Source organism: Pteropus vampyrus, unplaced genomic scaffold (assembly GCF_000151845.1).
Source record: "Pteropus vampyrus isolate Shadow unplaced genomic scaffold, Pvam_2.0 Scaffold301, whole genome shotgun sequence".
NCBI classification, from domain to species: Eukaryota; Metazoa; Chordata; class Mammalia; order Chiroptera; family Pteropodidae; genus Pteropus; species Pteropus vampyrus.
In genome coordinates, this window is record NW_011889082.1 from 703,246 (window position 1) to 725,302 (window position 22,057).

Consider the following 22,057-nt stretch of genomic DNA (forward strand, 5'->3'; position numbering starts at 1 on the left):
GAAAGAGGTCTGGGTGTCTCCCCCAGATGGGGCTATCTGTCGGAGAGGCACCAGGACAGCTGCAGGTTGCGACGAATCGAGGATGGGGTCATGATCCTGTGGAGGGTAGTAGACAGCCCCCATCCGAGTGTGTGGTGGGCTCCAAAGAGGGGTTGCCTCCCAAGAATCAGGAGGCCTAAAGGGGTTACCAGGAGAGCAATAGGGAGGGGGATTAAGGATCTCCAGATCCTCCGGAGGTGCCTGTAGAACAGGTTCAAGGGATTTCTGAGGTGCCGGAATGCTCCTTGGCTCTGCCAGAAGAACTGTATGAGAGGCAGGCGCCGGCAGAGAGTCAGCCACCGGAGAGTCTGACTTACTCTGACAATCTTTCAGATACTTAATAGCATCAGACACACTGTCTATCCAAACATTTATGTATGGGGCCTGATCAGGGTAACCAGGATTCCCATAAACAACACTTCTGACTCTGAAGGCAATCTGCAAATCCAAGGAACCCTCAGATGGCCATCCAACTCTGAAGGCCGGCCAGTCTACTTGGCATAGCCTCTGGAGATCGAACGGAGTGACTGACAACCCATAACTTCGGGCCTGTTGCCTGAAATCCTTAAAACTGTCCACAAGGCACTGCAAGGGAGTGGGCTTAGAAGAAGCCTGTCCCATGGCGGTGGGGATGGACGTGAATGAGAATAAAAGTCCTGTGAAAGATAAGAATGTTAGACAAGGTCCACTCAGTGACTAGGTGGCCACTTGGGCGGTGCTGTAGCAGCGAGAAACCCTGCAAAAAGAAGAATTAATAAACTAAAATGAATAACAAGAAAAATCACAAGAGACATTCAGAGACCAGAACGATCAGACAATGAGACAAACTTGATGGAAACCAAAGTAAGTAAACTTATGAGGACCAAGGCAATAAGAGGGTAACAGTACATTCAACTGGTCCAGACAAACATACACAATACAGACAGACAAAACAGACTACAGGTAACACAAAATGCTAGCGTATCAGAAACCGAAACTGAAACAGGTACTGGGTCAGGGTGTGACGTCTCAGACCTGACCGTACTAGTGAAGTTGTGCGGCGTCCAGCCTTCCACTAGTTCTTAGGGTCCACAGACAGAAACAGGTCTAACAGGACTCTTAGACTAACTCACCGGTGAGACTGGATCAGAAGGCTCGCGTCCAATTTTCAGAAATGTTTGTCCACCGGTCTCTCTGATTTAGGGCCTCCGGACATCCGGGGCTGAGGAACATCTCTCAGTGGCCGCCCCCTGGACGCGGTCGTGCCCCACCCAGAGCGACTGGGGTTGTGGGTCTCAGAGAAAACTCCTCTTCTCTCTCTGGGGAGGATCTCGCTGGGGTCTCCAAATGTTATGGCGCGAACGATTCTAAGACTTACAGAACCAACTGAGATTAATTATGAGCCTTTATTAGCCAGCCAGTGACTGACTCTCTACCACGCAGGGTTAGAGGAGATCAGCCCCAAGCTTCTAGAGGAGGCGGCTTATAAAGCCTCCTACTACATCCTTTAGTAAGCAGATTACAAGAAGCAGAAGTTAGCCGTTAATATTTTGTACAAAGATAAATGTATCCGGGGAATTCTCAGATCAAACAGGGCCTAATAGACAGTTTTATCATCTTCACCTTGGAATGTTGCGCTTCTCCTGGGGCTGGCGCCTGGAGATATCACCTCCCTGAAACTGGAGAATTTCTACTTTTACGTTGAGCGCACTGCTAGCTCTGTCCGCTGGCTCCCCGCTACCCCCATGATCTTACGAAGTACTGCCATTCTCCCCCTACACTGGAGAAAGGCTTGAGGAACACTACAAAGATGGCAGTGGCAGCATACACTGGGACTCCAGTCTTCGGACACTAGGCCATTGCTTATTTTATTTTGAGGCACCACGCTTTGTCCCTTTCACATCATTCCCTTCCTTTATATTCACGCCAAGTCAGGTCCTCCCATCTCGCGTACCTCAAAATGAGTAGTTGTAATAACTTCACACACAAATACACACACACACACACACACACACACACACACAGACTTTTCCCTCTTTCTTGTCTTCTAATCCTGCACACCAACATCTTACCAAAGATTGGATGTTACACCTCTGCTCAAAAACCTTCAAAAACGTGCGGTTAACTATCAAATGACCACAAATTTAGGAGTTCAATATCACAATAACCTGGCTTTGCAGCCATTCTTGGACAATGTCACCAGATCATGAGTTCCAGAACACATGGGACGGGAGTAATTCTGGAAGGGGTGGTAACTTGAGTAAGACTAATGAAGGTTGCTAGCCTTATGTGGATAAGTCTCAGTTATAGGGAACCACCGGGAAGATCTGACCTCCTATACGGTGACATGTAATTAGAGGTGTAGGTAGACTTTAACAGAATTAGCCTGAAGTCCATGTGTAATCCATGTCTATTATTGCCAGTTTTTCAGACTGAGTTTTGGAAATTAACAGTGATGATGTGAGTGTGTTGAAAGTTCAAGTATCTGTAAGGTCCTCCCTCAAATTCTGCTCTGGGGGATGCCAAAGCAAGGAAAGGAGCCATCACACCAGGAGTGTTAATTACTCAACCTTAAAAAACAACTAATATCCTCTGTGCAACAAAACCTGTTGGTGCCCTGTTCATATCCCTTCAGCTCTACTACTTTCAGTGCACACCTCTTTAATTTTCCACTAACAGCACCTATATCTCTTTGTCTGAGGGTTTTTCCCATTTGCCTGCAACGTAGCAGACGAAAGGTACTGGAGAATTAATGCCCCCAGAGTCTTCAAACAATGATGGATGGGAGTTGATGTATAAATATTCCAGCTTTCTCAACCCATGGGTGAGATAGTTCTGAGATTCTATTGTGTTTCCCTACGGTTTCCCAGAGGTTTTAGCTCCAGTTGCCCTCAGGGGTAACCTGCTTGATTAGGTATTTTTTATTGGCTTTCTTCCCTTCTCTGTATCCTCAGCTCCTTTCTAATAATTCCTGGGATTAACTCCTAAATAAACTACAATTATTGCGCCAGGGTCTTCTGGGCAACCAAACCCAAAATAAGTTCTGATTTTTTAACTTTGAGAACTGAGATTCTCAATCAATAAATAACCTGCTTGACGTGACATAGCTAATATATAGCAGAACCAAAATAGAAGGTCCATCTCTCTCTCCCTCTCCCTCCGTCCTCTCTCTCTCTCTCTCTCTCTCTCTCTCTCTCTCTCTCTCTCTCTCTCTCTCTCGCGTCATATATATTTGGAACCCTGAACCTCCAATAAGAAATCTGCCTACCATGCACCTGCCATGTCAGAGACATTAGAGAGAGAAAGAGAGAGAGAGAGAGAGAGAGAGAGAGAGAGAGAGAGAGAGAGAGAGCCAGTTGTTCCAGCTAACAGCTACCATCAACTACCAAACATAGGAGTGAATGAGCCTTCAGATGATTCCAGTTCCTAGCCAGCCCAACCAATTTTTGGAGCCACCCTAGCTGATGCCATATGGAGCACAGATTCGCTATCTTCGCTGAGTCCTGCCCGAATTGCATATTTCTGGCTTAAACAAATGACTATTACTGTTTTAAGCTATGGGGTTGGGGGTGGTTGTTATACGCAGTAATAGATAATGGAAACTACATATCCCTGAACTCCATTCCCTACATAATTTTGAGTTAACAAGCCACAAGAAACATCTTGCATGAAATTTGGAAGGCAAAAGTGATGTCACAGCCATATTTCATATTTTTTATGTAGGAAAGTCACTGCAGGGTATCAGGCTCCTTGAAGCTCACATACTTATTGGATGCTGATCTTATGGCATAGAGTAGCAGCCAGGCCCATAGCTCCTCCACCTAGCACCTGATCCTACTTCAACAATTCCAACTACCGGGCCAGCTATGCATCTACCCCACATGGCAATACCGTTTATGCTGGTCACTCACATCATTGAAGTTGGAGGCTTGGAGATGGTGAGAGACATGCAGATTCCAGTTCAAGCTACTGACTTTGGACTCCATCAGCAGGCACAAAGACAACAGCTTCATACAGACTGTGAGATAGGTCAAATCTTTATTTTAAACCTCTAGGGAGTGCTTCTGCTTTTTTGATTGAACCCTGACTGGTATAGAGGCCATTATTGAAAGCCTACTGAGATCAAGACTGTATATACATGATCTTATTTGGTCCTCATACCAACTAGCTCAAAAGTTATATTATGATGACTCAGATGTTTATGATACAATTCTTTCCACTTTTGTTTATATTTGAAATTATCCATCACAAATTTTTTAATCTGTTTATATTCTTCTTTTAAACTAAATGATAAATGTCATACACCTTGCCTTGTAATCACTTCCACAAATACTTCCATTTTAATAAGGATAAAAGCATACTTGGCTCAGCAAAGGGGAATTGGATTTAGGGGCCAGAGTAGAAATGGATTCTTCCCAGTCCATAGAGAAAGTTGCTCAGTACCCTACTTCTACCTACTCTGCTGTTGCACCATCTCCTTTGCTCAAACCATAATGGTTCTAAGGGCTTTTTCTCATCTCTGCCTGGAACTAATCCTTAAACTGCTCTAGTTTTAGGGTGAATTTCTGTGTCCAGTGCTCCTCCTCTGGGCTCCCACAATAACTATTCACAGCTACATTTTTTTGTATGTATATATATCCTTTCATAACCTGCTTATGTGGCAGCCTTCCTAACAATGCTTTATGATCCAGTAAGTTCAAGGACTATATCCTATCATTTAGAGCAGAAAGTCTTATAATTGTATCTCCATTGCTTAGAACCTAGTAAGAGTTCAACAACTGTGACTAGAATTAATTACTTAATTAATTGAAAGACATATGGCTAGCCTAAATCAACAACTCAAAACTGTCTAAAGCACTGGTTCTCAAACTTTAGCGTGCATTAGAATTATCTGGAGGGCTTGTTAAAACACAGATTGCTAGGCCTTATCCCAGAATTTCTTCAATACATCTGGGGTCAGACCTGAGAATTTACATTTTCTAATAACTTCTCAGGTAAGTTGATGCTTCTTGCCTAAGGACCACACCTTGAGAAGCTTTAAAAACAATTTAAAAAGTATGGACGCCTTCAAGTGTACCAACATACACATAATGGGAGTCCCAGAAGGAAAAGAGAGAAAGAAGCAGAAAGAATATTTGAAGAAATAGTAGGCAAAACTGCCCAAATTTGACAAAATACATAAACTTATACACTCAAGTAGTTAAAGTCAATACTTAGAAGCTGAGCCTCCAGATGAGAACCCCTTCCTAGCTGACACCGTGATTACAACCTTATGAGGCCCTGAAGCACAGAACCCAGTTAAGCCATGCCTGAACTCCTGACCCACAGAAACTGTGAGATAACTAATATGTGTTCAAACTACTCAGCTTGTGGTAATTTGTTACACGGGTATGGAAAATTAATACGCTGGGTTTCAAACCCAGGTCTGACTGGCTTCTAAAGTCTATGCTCTTTTTTCCTCCACCTGATTAAACATATTGCAAAAGGTGTTAACTGAGGAGCTGTTGGAGAATGGAGATTATAGACTTGCGGAATTCTAAGAAACACAGGTTCTGTAGTCTAGCCCCTCTATTATGAACAGATCCCCCTCTCCCAAGGGAACACCTAGGAAGATTGCCATACTGAGTTGGAAGACAGTGGCCTAAGTCCCGTTTATATTTAGATGATGACCAGAGACAACCATGACTAATGCTTTTAAAGATTTTTTTGGTGATTTTTGGAGACCCACTGATTATGACATTCAATTTCTGTTTTCCTATAATTGTTAGTAGTAAAAACACTGATAAAATTTGAGTTGTGTGCTTGTTTCAGAGCCTTTAGGAGTAGGGCAGGTTAAGGAACTTGAGTCTTAGTTTACAGACAAACATAAACATCTTCACTAACTATAAAAGTTAAAGAGAAGTGGGTGATCGGCTGGTGATAAGCACTTAGAGCAGAATTTTTGAGACTCCAGTTGCCCAATCTTGAAGCCATCGTATCATAATTATGAAACACTAAGATTTATAATTATGAAACTTCAAGTGTGAATTGAAGCCTAATACATAAATATGGCATTGTTACATAAATGTTACATTCCTGATTTTCTAGTACTGTCTTTAGTTCCGTAGTTTATTAACCGTCTCCATCAAATCACACTCATCACTCATCAAATCACATGTTCCAATGTTTGATTCGGAACAATCTATATTACAATTCTTTCACTGTTTTAGATATACTTAGCCATATAAAAGACTGTTGATCTATTGACAGTAAAGGGGTATCTAAATGCCTATGAATTGATGAATGGGTAAACAAAATGGAGTATATCTGTACAGCAGAATATTATCCAGCAATAAAGATACATGCTACATCATGGATGAACCTTGAAAAAATTATGCTAAGTGAAAGAAGCCATACACACACACACACACACACACACACACACACACACATCCACATATTGTATGATTCTATTTATATGAAGTGTCCAAATAGGCAAATCTTATAGATACAGAAAGTAGATCAGGTGGAATCAAAGATGGTCATTAGAAAATCCAGACTCATGTTCCACCAGCTTAGTAAACTCAGCATGAAGCCACCTTTTTTTCTAATGGCACCAGCAAATCTGGGGGAGAAGTCTCATAGGATCACATATCCATTTCTGAAACAATCTCAGTAGTTTGGGGGAAGATGTTCTCTGATTGACCAAACCTGGGTCACCACTTTGGAGAGAAAGTAGTATCAGTGCCTCTTCAACTACAAGGATGGAACATGAGAGAGGAATGGGTCCGCTAAGGAAAATTAAAATCTTATTAATTATTACAAGAGGTAACAGATGCTAAACAGGCAAAAACAATACATGATCACCTCATCAAACCTGCACAAGGCCAAAGAGTCTCATCACATCATGACTTTATGGAGTTAAAACTTCATATATGTGGATATTTTTCCAACTTAATTCAATTCCATAAACATTTATCTAACAACTACTAGAGTACTAGGGTTAGCTGTGCCAGAAATGTGCAAAGAGACAAGGTGAAAGACTGCAGAGATGAGTAAGACTCAGACCCTGTTCTCAGGATGTTTGCAGCCTAATCCAGTGGTTCTTGACTTTTATATAAAAAATTCACCCAAGGGATCTTATTAAAGATTCAAATTCTTGAGCCCTACTCTAAGATTTTCTGATTTGGTAGATGTGCCGCTGGCTTTAGATATGTGTCTTTAAATAAGCACCCCGGGTGATCATGCTGCATGGGGTCCAGGAACTACTGTTTGAGATTCTCTGATGTGATGGAGGAAGACACAGTGCATCTAGAATTGCTCCAAGACCAATGTGAATGTCTGGGAGGCAAGGAGAGAAAAGTGTCTTTGTTTAGATCATACATGCATTTTGCACAAGATGTGGTTTTCTATAAAGGAAACTACAGGATTGTATCCAGCCTACTATGAATGTTTCTGCTTATGATGAGCCTGGGGATATTTGAGAGATGAGAAACTAAGAGTTGGCCTTTGTTCATTTTCTTGTAACAATCCCATATATATCTGCTCTCTTTTAATACCACTGAGAATTTTTAGTAATACTGCAAATGAATTTACTCTTCAGAATTTACCCTACCCTTCAGTATTTTCTTACATAAAAATCTTTATCCTTCTATATTTCTTTCAAACTGTTTCAATAGATCATTTTCACCTTTAAAAATAATTTACTATTACATACTATTAGGGTTCCTTAAGCTCATGAGTTAAATGTTGGTACGGTCCCTCGATATGTTTAAAACTGATTCTGCAATCTTTTTTATACCTTTTTAAAAAACATAGGTTTCTGAGACTAGAGTTTCTATCACTTTAGGAGGTCACAGACCAGTAAAATTAAAAAAAAAAAAAAAGGAGACCAATTGTGTTGGTTTTAGAATATGTCCAGCAATTTTTTAATGCTCCTTTCAATGGGTGGACCCTCATTTCCCTTCCCTTGAGTATGGGTTGGACTTAGTGACTCATTTCTAATGAATAAAATATGGCAGAAGTGATAGTATGACTTCTGAGAGCAGGTCGCAAAAGGCACTACAGCTTCCTGCTTATTCTTCCTCTTGAATTGATAAACCTTTTTGCATGACTCAAGTATTCCTTGATAACTTTCTTGCTTTCTTGAATATCATGATGTTCCAGGCTCAATTTGTATGTTTTCTGTCCCTAATCTGGAATCAGCCATTTTTTCCAAGAAACTCTGATTTCTTTTAGCGAGAAATGGTATTTAGAGGCCATAATCTGGGCACTCTGCTATTTTGTCTTTGTTTCTAGGCTTTTTCAGTAAATAGAGCAGGAAAATACTTTTTTCTTTTTTAAGATAAAATAAGTATATACGAGTTCATAGTATAGTCAATTCAAACTCAGTGTCAAGGTATTTAAATTAACCTCATTGTTCTTATATTTGTATCTCTTTGCTCCCCTAGTGAAAATCTTGATTCCCAAGTACCCCAACATAATTTCTCAATTGCTTTATCCCACAAAACACAAAAAAATAGTCTCAAAACAACAGTACTAACACTACCACCAACAATATGATTACAGAAAAGAGTTTACAATATATATTTTATTCCTTAGGATATACACCACAAGGGATATATAGTGAAAATACTGTTTTTTAGAAGTACTAGAAATAGTTCCTCTCTGTGTGGTTATGCCAGCTACTCAATGCAGAGTTAGACTTACTTTTTTCATTTTGCTTCCAATTTTTAGGAATTAATTTTTTAATTAACTTTATTTCATAATTATGTAAAATTTATAAAACAAGTCATATTTACAAAACATAGTCTTTAAAGAGAAATGTAGCTACTGACTCCATCCTCTGTACCCTGTCCCTTCCCTTTTCCTATAGTGGGCTGATTGTTTTAAAAGTTTTTGTTTTAGCCTTATTTTTTAATTTATTTTTATTATTTTTAATTACTTTATATTAGTAGCCTTATTTTTAAAAAATATAAGCATATATCTATAATTTTATTCTCTCCCTTCAGCTTTCTTAGATAAGCTGTACCACACATGATTTTCTTCATGTTAGTTTTCAACTGGCAAAAATATATCCTACGAATCACTTTCATAGCAGTACCTAAAGTTATTGCTCATTTTTCATAGCTTCCTTTATGTAAATAGGCCATGTCTTATTCAACAGCCCACTAAAAAATGGACATTTCTAGTGTCTTGCTATTATAACACTGCAGCAATTAATAGCTCAGCTCATACATATTTTTATAATTTTCTAGTATAACTTCGGGATATATTTCTAAAAGCAGATGGTTGGGACAAGGTGTAAATACATACGTAATTTTTCTAGATATTGCCAAATTTCCTTTCATACTAATCATATTATTTTGCATTCCCACTTGTAACATGAAAGTACCTCTTTCTCCACAGCCTCACCAAAACAGTATATTGTTAAATTTTTGAATTTTTGCCAATCTGAGAGGTGATAAGCAGTATTTTGGCATATTTTTAATTTACTAAAACATTTCTTTTCTCCTAAAACCAGTAAGGACATAATTCCAAAGTAAAATACAGCCCTTTGAATCGAACACATTTATGCAAACTATAACAAATTACCACACACTGAGTGGCTTAAGCAACGAACATTTATTTCTCACAATTCTGGAAACTGAAAGTCTGAGATCAAGATGCCAGCATGGTTGAGTTATTGATGAGTGCATTCTTTTTGGTTTACAGATGGCCATCTTTTTGCTGTGTCCTCACATAGTAGAAAAGCTACCTCTCTGGCCTCTTCTTAGAGGGAACTGATCTCATTCCTGAAGGTGCCACAGTCTTACCCTTCTTACTTCCGAAAGTCACCACCTCCAAATACCATCACATTGGATCAGGATTTCAACATATGAATTTCTAGGGAGCATAAACATTCAATCTATTGCACTTGTGAAATAATCCTTATTTTTCTCACTTTCTCTAGGTTGGTTAAGACTTGCTCAAAGACCAGTATCAGTCTCCAGAACAGCATATACTAACCATTGCTCTGGCCGGTGTTTCTCAATCACACATATAAAATAATAATATTTGTAATTATTATTACAAATTGCACTCAGAAATAGAAGAGTGAGGCTGGTTATTACCAAAGACAATAGGCTCAGGAGTTTTACCATGCCAAGTCTCTGTCCAGCCACCCAAGGATGAGGCTTTTAATATCTTCACACACTTGGAATCCATACCTGTTACAATGCTCTGTATTGGAAAACTAACCCCGTCTGTGACACATGGATGCTTGTAAGTTTCTGTCTCAGAAGGTGGTCTTATCCTAACCTCTGAGTTAGAACTACATCTTACTCTGGGGTCTATATCTTCTAGTTATAGTTGATTTATGCAATAATGTTGAAAGTACTTAAGAGAACAAAGAATAAACTGTTCCCAAATTCTAGTGAAGCATTTCAAAAATTCTATCAACATCTAAGTTTTTTAAAATTACAGATTATATGCTCTTTACATTATAAATCATTTTTATTTGCCTCTTAAAATAAGGCATATGCATCTTGCTGACCACCTGATTTTTGGATGTGACCATGTGTTTTGCTTTGGTCAATAAAATGTGAGCAGAAGTTACATGTGTCACTTTCAGGCTGAAGCTCCTCTTTCCCTTTGCCATGGCGAGCAGCATTTTTCCGTTTAGTAGGTGCTTCATCAGCCTGGCCCTGTAGCGAAGACAAATATAATGCAGCAGTTGATCCTCCATGGACATGTAGCCTGAGTGAAAAATAAACCTGTGTTGTTTTAAGCTACTGAGATTTTGGGGTTGCTCATTATTGCAACATAACCTAGCCTGTCACAACTAATATATCAAAGAGTCTAATGTGGTTCTATATTATGGAGACCTAAGTTTTCAATGCAATTAGAGGCATTGAAAAAATGTACCTCCTAAAACAGCACAGAAGTACCAAATAATTACTCTGTAACTAAAAAAACAATATATGTCATCTGTGGGATCAATATCAGGTTATAGGCTAGTTAATTAATTATTGTGGAATCATTGGTTTTCAGAGCTTGATGGGATCTTAGAAATGACCAAGTCCAATGCTCTATCCAACATATAGCTCTCTGTACCATTTCCAGAGACCAATCTTCCAGGATCTTCTTGAAAACTTATATGGATAAACAGCTTATGTCATAAAGAGCAACATGCTCCATTCCCCAATAACTCTAATTGTTTAAAAATTCTTTGTATATCATCTTGACTTCTTTCTCCCTCTTATGAAAATGCATTGGTTCTATGACTAAATTTAACCTCTCTTGCTACAAAGATCTAACATACTATGTTCTTCTGGTGAAATATATTCAGTTTTTTTGCATTATTCCTTAATGTCATTATTTCCAGACCATTCTCTTTCCTAGTCACTCACATTTGACTTCAATCTAATAACCAAGAGCACTCTCAATTTGGCAGGCACTATTCTCTACTCCCCTCCTCCTGCTGTATTCTCCCCAACATCCATCACTATCTTCCCAAGCTGGTTGCTGCTGGAATGAAAACCTTACCATAACAGAATGAACTCATTAAAGACATTTTTGATGTGACAGTCCTCGAAGAGATCAAAACCACATTGCGAAGAATAGCTAATAGTTAGGTCTGGGACTATAATAATAAAAAAAAGGACAAATCCCTGAATTTTGCCTTCAGGGAGAAATATTGGAACAATGGGCTTATTGTATAATTCCAGCGCAGTGATTTTTGGGACCAAGACAATCTGAAACCAGAGAAGGGAAACCAGCTGCAAGAAATTCCAAGAAACATCAACATATGTGTACTTCTTGGAGAGAAATTTCTAATGATTTCTGGGAACATTTAGTAACTTCTGTGCTTACATATGTTTGGTGTGTAAAGGCAAGTGCTCACTTCAAAGATATTCATTCAGAAGTTAACACAACGAGTCTTTTATTTTCTTGTTAAAAAAATGTGTCCTACTTTTTTGTTTGTTTATAGAAGTACTACATGCTGCCATATAAAAATTGGAAAACATTGAAAAGTATACATAAGTTGGAATTAAATGGGCTATGACAGGTACTCATATACTTAAAATCTTTTCATATTCAATAGATAATGGCATACCTTTTTATGGTCATGTTTGATGTGACAAAATTATAGTTCAAAATTATTTGGCTGTGTCATTAAAATTTGTTTAACAGGGTTTAAAATTTTAAAGCTTTAACTACCTCCTTTCTGCTAGAATTATAGAATTTATTTCAATTCCTTGACTTTACAGATAAGGAAATCAAGAATAAAAAACCCCATGACTATTTCATGGCTGACCAAATTGTCAAAGTTTTCCAGTTTGGCTGTTTTCAGTGGCTCATCAGAAATATTTATCATTTCAAACTCAAAATGTCTAAAAGCAACTAATTTTCCACTAAGATCAGAGGTTTTTCCTAGTCATGCTATTCTTTTTTAAAGAGATGAAGTAATGTTATTTTTCTGGTTCACCAGACTTACAACATCAATGCCTCTCTCTTCTTCTCAACACATTCATAAAGACAGAAATTCCTCCTTTAAACTCTCTCTAGGATCCTGTCCCTTTTACTCGATTTCTATGTCACTACTTTAGACTCTATCAACTGGGAAGCTATTAGTAAAGAGGACTCTAATTAATGTCCATCCATTTGCCTCCATTATTCCCCCCCAACATGTCCTTATGTTTTATCGGTCCTTTTTCTGAAATGTGTGAAGACTTCCCATTGCTTATTGACTTAAACCTAAACTCTTTGGCTTAATGCTTCCCACTAAAAACTATGTATTTATGTGGCTTTGCACAGTGGCAGTATTGAAGCCAATGAGGTTTATCTGAGGCATGATTATTGCTAAATGAAAACTATTTATTTATCTACTCTGTGCCAGACACTGTGCTAGGCAGGAAGGATACAATGATACACTTAACAGAAGGTTCTCTGCCCCATTGTGCCACAGTCTAGTGGGGAAGACAGACAATAAAATGAACAAAATAAATATATAACTTATGACAAGTGGTCTGAAGGAAGTAACCAAGGTACTGTGCCCAAGAATTACAGGGTGGGTCTACTGGTTGGTGGGTGATATGTAAATTGGGGAGGAAGGTTGCTGAATGAGGAAGTGAAGAGATCAATAAAGAGGCTCCTCCCATTATCTGGGTAGCAGATGATGATGGTTTGGATTACTGTGGTGGCAGTGGAGAGGGAAGTAGTCATACTAGAGATATGTTTAAGAACTAGACATGATAACACCTGCTAATAGATTTGATATGAAGGCATAGGGAAAGGGCTGAATCAAAGATCATGCCCAATGTTCTGGTTTAAACAGTTTGGTACACAATGGTACCAGTTCTGAGTTGAGAAATATGAGAGAAGAGCAGATTGGGGATCGAAAGAGTTCCATTTGGGACCTAACCAATCATCTAAGGAAGAGGTACTAGCCCTGGGCTCAAAACAGCAGTGGCAGAGAGCAGGGTCCCCTGATCCCTCCTCATAAACCCAGCTCTCCAAGAATGAACCCAATCCTTTGGGCAACCAGTGGCCTATCCTCATTCCAGCTAAGGACCCAGCCCAGAGTAGCTTTGACCTTGGCCTGTTATCTTCTACAGCCTCGAGGGCAGAAAGAATCTGGCCACAGCTTTTTCCCAGCAGCGCCTGCTTCTAAGCCTCCTGTGGCTTGAGAAGAAGGGACAGAGAAAAGGGGGTTTCTCTTGAAGATTTCTCCATTTTGCAGGGCCACCTGCTCTAGACTGCCTGTGGGATAGAAGGAAGGAGAGCTCCTCTCTCCCATCCTTCCAATGGTGGGATCCCTTCTAAGAAGAAGCACTGCCACCCTACTCATTGGGAGGAAGTAGGTCTGCCTCTCTCTGATCTGAAGGATGTGCTCTCCCTATTTGGAGCAAATAAAGGCAAAGTCAGCCCCTCCTTGGTCCACAGCCATTCTGAAGCTGAGTCCTAGTATCCTGTTCAGTCCAGCATTGTGGGCCAGGGCCTATCCTGTGGGAGTGAGGCCTCCGGCTGGATGACTCCCCTCCTCCCTCCAGGTGGCCCTCCCTAGACAAATGAACCAGATCTGTCTCCTTGGCCATGTGACATGTGTTCTGTGGCCCCTGGAACCTACCCCCAGCTGGCTACTCTCACCTCTGCCCCCCGAATGAGGCTCTCGTCTTCCTGGAGAGAGATATGGCTGGTGCTTCTGCCGTTATCATTTAGGCTGCCCACAGTGTGCAAAATGCACCCTCTGAGGCTGAGTGCTCAGTCTGGCCATTGACCATGGGTGCTGTCCACAGCTGCGGCAGGCTCTGCTCTCCTGCTTCCAGAGACAGCTCCTTCAGGCCCAGAGCTGCCCTTCTTCCCAGGCTGGGGTAAGGGACATCGGATAAAGACTAGAACATCTGCCACCTGACAGACTCCTGCTTGGTGCTCCTCAGCCTCCTGGCCACTGACCCCAACCAGAGGTAGCTGTGGGCTAACCTCTCATTGTGAAGACAACCAAACCACATGTGGAGAACCTGGGAGGATGCCCCTGCCTGCAGCTGTGACCAGGAGCAAGCCATGAAGTTCCAAGCTTGGAATAAAAAGAAAGGGAAAAGCAACTGAATCTCTCATTACTTTTATGCACTTCCATCTAGTTTATACTTCATCATTCTGAACTTGATAAGTTATTTCTACCATGTATTGTTCTTAATTTGTATGACATCTTTAAATCATACCTTCCCAATAAGGGAAACCCCTGGGCTGAGAGCAGGAGTTTTGCTTTTCTTCTTTGTGTCTATTACACTTTTCCTTTTGCCTAGAGCTGGGAAGGCAGCAAGCCCCTCCCTTGGTTTCCTCCTAAGGGCCTCTGGCTTAAAGCTCTTCAGTCTTAGGAGAAAAACAGCTCAGCCTGTAGCTCTGGCCTAGCCTGATAGCCTTCCCAGTACTCCATGCCAGCCCTATCAGTCATGTGCACATGGATGCCTGGGGGGAGGGGGTGAGAGGGGAAACTGGAAGGGGGAGGAAGAGTTGTTCTTGGGGCCCCTGGCCTTTAAACTGTGAGTTTGCTTCCACCTCCTCAGGAGAATAAAGTACTCAGCCCAGGAGGAAGACCTGGGCTTTCAGACCTTGGTTTGTGAAGGAAACAATTTTAGAAGGTTAGCCACACAGGCGTTTGACAGTGCACAAAGGAAACAGTGGATGACTAACAGAAATTACAGGATGGCTCCACCCTCTTGCTGAAATGGCATATTCTTTTGAATGTTTTGGGTAATTTCACAACACTTACTGCTCACTGGGAAAGCTTTCCATCATCAAGGATGAAATAGGGGTAATTAGAATATCCTTTCCATCTCTTTCATTACCACCTCAGCTCTTCTCTGTGACCAGTCTCCTTCCACCTGTTTTTCTTCTCTAAATCTTCATGCCTTCAGAAGCCAATTTACTTTTACAAGTAGGACAATGGTAGACGCACTGAGTAGGAAAAAAATAAATTCAATTATGCAGCACTTGAGGCTTGAATTCCAGTAAAAGGAAACCTCCTGTTTTCCTCCTGCCATTCACGGAAAAGCATTTATGTTGACATAGCGCCATCTGCTGGCATCTGGAATCTCCGCAGCCAAATACATTCGCCTTCTATTTGTGTTGTCCTTGACCAGTGCTTCTCACTTAACCCGTGCATTCAGAACACATTTGCTGTGTGCTTACTTTGTGCTGAATGATAGGGGTACAGGAAAGCATGGTCACTGCCCTGTCTGCTGTGGTGGTTCTTATGCTTGGTACAAGTCAGAATCATCTCAGGAAATGTTTAAAATTCAGATTCCTAGGCCCTGCCCTGCAGACAGTGGAATCCATTATTGCAATGTAGTCTGGTAAATGCCACAAAGTAAGGGCAGAGTCTGCTAGAGACAGAGAGAAGGGACATCTAATCAGCCTATGGAATAAATTGAAGAAGATCTCCCAGAGATAAGACTCTAAACAAATGAGAATTTGATAAAGAAGAAGAGTAAGAGATGAGGACAGAGGGTGTAGCACAGGCAAAGGCAAGAGGGTATGAAACTGCATAGGCCCTGCTGGTAGTGTGGTAGGTGAGAGCAAAGTGTGGCTGAGTGCCAGAAAATGGTGGGCCTGGAATACTAAGCTAACTTCGTCCTAAAAGCTCAGGGGAATTTGGAAACTTTTAAAGCAGGAGAATGAGTTGCTCAGATCTGCAATTTTAGGAAAATCCCTCTGGTAGCAATGCTAAGGGAGCAGGACTGAGGACAGGAGATTCTTTGGGAAGGAAGTGGCAGGACAATGGCAGAGAGTGAAGAGGAGGAAGCAGATATGGGAGGAATTAAGAGGTACAGACAACAGAACCTAATGACTGATACATGGGGCAGGGACAAGTGAGAGGGGCCTCAAGGATGATGCTAAGGGTCTGGCTTGAGTGACATGATGTCCTTATTTCCTAAGACAAGGCACATGGAGGGAGGGACAAGGTTGAGGAGGGACAGGGAAGAGCAGGAGAGACACAAAAGAGAGAGGAAATGGACAGTGTTCCTTTCTAATGTAATTGTCACTGTCTTCCTCTGCCATCTACTGTGTGATCTTAATTCTTCCTTAACCCAACTGTGCCTTAGTTGTTTCATCTATAAAAAAATATGGATCATAACAGTATCTACCTCATCGGATTGTTGTGAGGATTAAATAAATTAATACATGCAAGGTACTTAACAAAAGTGCCTAGCACATGATAAGACAATAAATGTTAGCTGTTGTTTTATAATTTTTTACTTTATTCAAAATAATGTTTACTGTCAGATTACTGATTGTGATTCTTTGGACCATTGTTCTCAATGCTGCACTCCTTCCATGTTTTAGAATTTTACATCTGTGTCCTTTACTAAATGATTTCGCAGTACCTCCTATTGGTACAGAGTACATTCCCTGTTTGGTATCCATGACTTGCTCTGGCCAATGCACTGTTAGTGACACTGTAACACAAGCAGAGGCTTAACATGTGCTCATGAGGTCTAGCTTGCTCTTCTGTGCTTATGTCACTCACCAACCACACCCTTGTAGCCAGTGGGCCTGGAATGGTGAAGACCAGGGAGTAGCCTGGTTTAGACCTGCAGCCTTAATCCAGAGGCGCTAGCCAATTTATACACTTGTAAGCAAGATAATAAATGGTTTTGGTTGTGTGTCACTGAGATATGAGCATAGTTATTACAAAACATTATTGCAACAATTGCTAACTAGCACACTAACATGGGAAAACATTCTCTTGCCAATTTTTTACACTGATTCAGAGACTCTTGTGTTTCTATATTAGGCTCCTTACAAGCAGAGGCCACTTAGGCACCCTAGATCTCTGACAGCACTTCTCAGCCTTTATCAAGAGCAATCATATTACAGGTTTCCCAATTTGTGGTCACTGAGGGTTACTTTGGATGTCTTCATGCCCCTGAGAAGAGAGGCATGAGCCGGAAAAGTGACAGGTGCCCAACTTACTTCTGCTTATAGCCTTCCTTCCTCTTGACCAACTCATGGCCGTGACCACAGAATGACCCAACAAAGATAACTGTAATATGTTCAAAACCTAGGAGTGGGCTCAACTTGACCTCCAACCATCCTAAGAGTAGTAGTGTTCCCAAGGTCATCTTCTGTGTGGAACTTCTAACCCTTTGTCAAGGAGTTTTTGGATCTTGGTCTATTTCTCAGTTGTATCTGACAACCTTCCTTTATTCTAAACAGCAGTGTGGGAAGGACTCTGTGTCAGGAGTCAAAAAACTAGCTCTGATGCCTAATGGTCTGACACTGAATAAGTCACTCAAACTTGCTGCCTCTCAGTTTTCTGTCTATAAAATGGGGATAATAGGACCTGCTCCTAATCATGACCTAGTTCGTGTAAGGATCAAATGAGAAAGTACTCTCAAAACTGTAAAATGAAATAAAAGTGGTAAGTCCTATAACTAGGAGCTTCATTACTGAGCAGTTAGAGCTGGAAGAATACAGAAATGGTGCCTCCTTCTGTTTGTTTCAGGAACTGCAAGACACCACTGAAGGGCAGCCTTTAACCAGAATGCAGAGTTGGAGCTTCAGGCATTACCAAGTTTTGTTCTATTTCAGGTCCCCTTTATCAGTTGCTCTATGACTCCTGGATTTATTTGCATCACTCTCCCTTCCCTCAATTTGATTTTGGTTTGGGGGCAGGACCTTCACAGCAGCTTAGAATTCTCCTCCTGATCTGTGATAATTTCTTACCCCACTGCAGGGCTCCATTGATCATTGTGCACCTTTCCTGGAGGAAATCGCCTGAGATCTTTAGGACAGATTGGATTTTAACGAAGTTAACCTTTCTCCTTTTAGCTCATCGATTAGTGCTGTTGAGAAATATTCTTCATCTGCTTATCCACATAGTCTGTGTTGTTCTCTGGACTAGTGAACTACAAGCCCAAGGCAAAACTGTAAAGACCAGCAGGGTCTATGGTCATGCCACGCTGAACAAGCCCGATCCCGTCTGATCTCAGAAGCTTAAGCAGGATCGAGCCCGGTTAGTACTTGGATGGGAGACCACCTAGGAAGACCAGGTGCTGTAAACGTAAAAAAAAAAAAAAAAAGAGGGCTTGTAAGCTGACAGCTGACAAGGTCCTTGCAATCTGTGAGGTCAACCAAAGGTTGCCTAGCCTAAAAAAAAAAAAACCAGCAGGGTTTGTCTCAAGGGTCCTTTCACCCACCCTTCTGTACACGTGATTTCTTTAAAAGCACCAAGAGCCTGGAACCAGGTTGTTCTTGAAGCCCTTCCCATTACGTCCAAATCCTCACTGTGCCCAAGGCATTACACTTCCGCTATCTGCTAGGACAAATTTGAGTAATTAACTTTTTAAAAAGTTATCTGGTAGATGATAGTATGTTAATAGCAATCTTTAAAATCTGAGGGGGAGGGGGCAAACTTGAGCCAGTTTAAGTAAAGAGAATTTCAATCTCAAATTTTAAGATTTGCCTAAAGAAATTATTTGTAGACAGAGTCCTTCATTTACATAATTATAAAGCCTGCCCACATCGCTGCTAAGAGCCTCACCACCAGCTCTGAGACAGGCTGAATATCCATTTTACTATTGAGGACAGTGAGGCTCAGAAAGGTTAAGCACTTGCCCAGGTCTACAGAGCTAATTAGTAACGGAAACAGGACTAGGACTCAGCTCTTTTAATTTACATTTCATTCCTGTCATCTCATTCTGCTGTAGGGAATATATGATGAGGCAGAGATTGCAACATTGACTGAAAAAAGATACTGATATTTAAAAGAATTATCCACAGATTTAAATGTTCCTTTGTATTATCATTATTAATTAGGTTTTATTTTTTCATAGCATTCATTTCTATCCTCTTTCTCTCCCATCCATTAGCAGGAAAATTCCATGAGTGTAAAAGCTTGTTGTTTTCATTGCTGTATTCCTAGAACTGTGCCTGATCTCTGCAAACATTAATTGAAACAAACAAGCAAAAATTAATCACTCAACACTAAATAAAAAGGTGATGTTATCAATTGTACCTCATTAAAACTGGGGAAAAAAGCTGAGAAAAATTTTTTTAAGCGATGTAGTAAATGAATTTTTTTTTTTAGAAAAGATGAACTAGGGGGACAAAAATTATACAAACTCATTAAAATTTTTTCAACTACAACAAAAAGTTAAAAAAATCAAATCAACACATCACACCCATTAGGATGGCACACACACACAGAAAAGAGGCCGAGTGAAGACATGGTAAAAAAGTAGCCATCTGCAAGCCAAGAAGAGAGCTCTCACCAGATACCAGTCCTGATGACACCTTAATCTTGGACTTCCAGCCTCCAGAGCAGTAAGAAAATAAAAATTTAAGCCACTCAGTCTGTCATTTTGTTATGGCAACCAGAGACTAATATAGGACATATGTTTACATTTCTCCTGAGTAAATATTTAGGACAGAGATTGCTTGGTTTTATGGTAGGTGTGCATTTAACTTTACAAGAAACTGTCAAACTATTTTCCAGAGTTGCTGTATCATTTTGTATTCACATCAATAATCTATGAGAGTTGTAGTTGCCCCACATCTTCATCAACGCTTTTTTTTTTTTTTTAATTTTAGCCATCTGGTGGTATATATTGGTATCTCCTTGTGGTTCTACTTTACCTTTTCCTGATGCTCAGTGATGTTAAGCATCTTTTGAGTGCCTACTGGTTGGTTGTATATCTTCTTTGATGACGCATTTGTTCTAATTGTTTTGTTATCAGGTTATGTGTGTTATTATTATTGAGTTATAAGAAATCTTTATATATCCTAGATATAAGCCTTTTAGGATTAGACATATGTTTTGCAAAGATTTTTTTCCCAGTCTGTGTCTTACCTTTACATTTTCTAAACACTGTTTTTCATAAGACCTAAGTTTTTATTTTTGATAAAATCCAACTTATAATGTTTTTCTTTTATGGTTTATGCTTTTTGTGTCCTAAGAAATCTTTGCCTAAACAAAAATCACAAAGATTTTCTCTAGGTTTCTTTTAGAAGTTTTATAATTTTAAACTTTCACATTGAAGTCTATGATCCATTTTGAGTTAATTATGGAACATGGTGTCAAGGAGAAATTGAGTTCATGTTTTTCCACATGAATATCCTATTATTCCAAAAGACTATCCGTTCTTCCTCTGTAAAAAATGAATTGGCCCTATATACAAGTCTATTTCTGGACTCTCTATTCTATTCCATTGATCCACATACCCATCTTTACACCAACACCACACTGTTTAATTACTGTAGCCTTACAGTAAGCTTGAAATCAGGTAAAGTTCCCCATTTTTGTTCTTTCTCAAGATTATTTTGGCTAATCTAAGTTTTTTGTATTTCTCTACACATTTGAGAGTCAGCTTGTCAATTTCTATCCAGAAAAAAACCCCCTGCTGAGAGATGTGATTTAGGCTATTTAAATCTACAGATGATTTGGAGGAGAACTGACATTGTAACAATATTGAGTGTTTTGATACATAAACATGTCTATGTCTCTTCATTTAATTAGGTCTTCTATAATTTTTCTCAGAAATGTTTTGTAGTTTTCAGTATTCAGTTCTTGCATTCCAATTTGTTACATTTACCCCTAAATATTTTTTATTTTCATGTTATTACAAATGGCATTTTAAAAAACATTTATTTGCAATTGTCTGTTGCTCATGTATAGAAATACTGCTGTTTCTTTGTATTTGACCTTGAAGCCTGCAACTAGAACGCATTTGTTCCAGTAGTTTCTTTGTAGATTCCTTAGGATTTTCTACATACATGCTCCTTTGTGAATAAGAGTTTTGTTTCTTCCTTTCCAATCTTCCTTGCCTTACTGCACTGACTAGGACCTCCAACACACTGTTAAAGAGACATGCTAAGAGCAGATATCCTTGTCTTCTTCCCTACATTTGAGAGAATACATTTACCATTAAGTATGATGTTAGCTTTAGGTTTTGTTCATCCTTTTGTTTATATATTATAAGTTCTTTGGTATCTTGTTGAATCCTGCTGTGGCTTAGAATGTGGTCATTGAAAATATTCTGCATGTGCATAAAAAGAACACACATATATATTTTTATGTCCTACATTTTCTCATTTTAACACTTTCTCACCTGTCTATATGTAAAGGTATTATATTAATGTCTTAGAGATGTATCACCCTGATAGATCATATTTTCCTTTATTTATTTAGCCTACATCTTGGAATGCATTTAATATCAGTATAAAAAGTCTTCCTCCTTCTGTTTTCTTCCTCCCTTCTTCTGAGTGTCACTAAATGGCATTTCATTATATGGATGGACCACACTTAGATTAACCAATGCGTCTCACTTTTAAGGTTTTTGTTTGTTTGTTTGTTTGTTTGCCAATGAATTGTAAGAGTTGTTTATATATTTTGGATATTAGCCCCTTATCAGAGCCATAATTTGCAAATATCTTCTCTCATCCAATAAGCTACATTTCATTTTGTTGATGTCCTTTGCTGTGCAGAAGGTTTTTTTTATATAGATGCCCTTTATCGAATTGAGGTAGTTTCCTTCTATTCCCATTTTTCTGAGTTTTAAATCATAAATGGGTGTGG

At 39.7% G+C, this 22,057-nt stretch overlaps 1 non-coding gene and 1 pseudogene across 1 annotated transcript; both read left to right on the forward strand.

Annotated features, from left to right (window-relative positions):
- Positions 1-12,783: 12,783 nt before the first annotated feature.
- Positions 12,784-12,923, forward strand: LOC111730128. Its single transcript, XR_002776563.1, has one exon. It is a non-coding gene; the product is annotated as a U4 spliceosomal RNA (small nuclear RNA).
- A 5,502-nt stretch (positions 12,924-18,425) lies between these two features.
- On the forward strand, positions 18,426-18,545 carry LOC111730124 (annotated as a pseudogene).
- Positions 18,546-22,057: the final 3,512 nt, after the last annotated feature.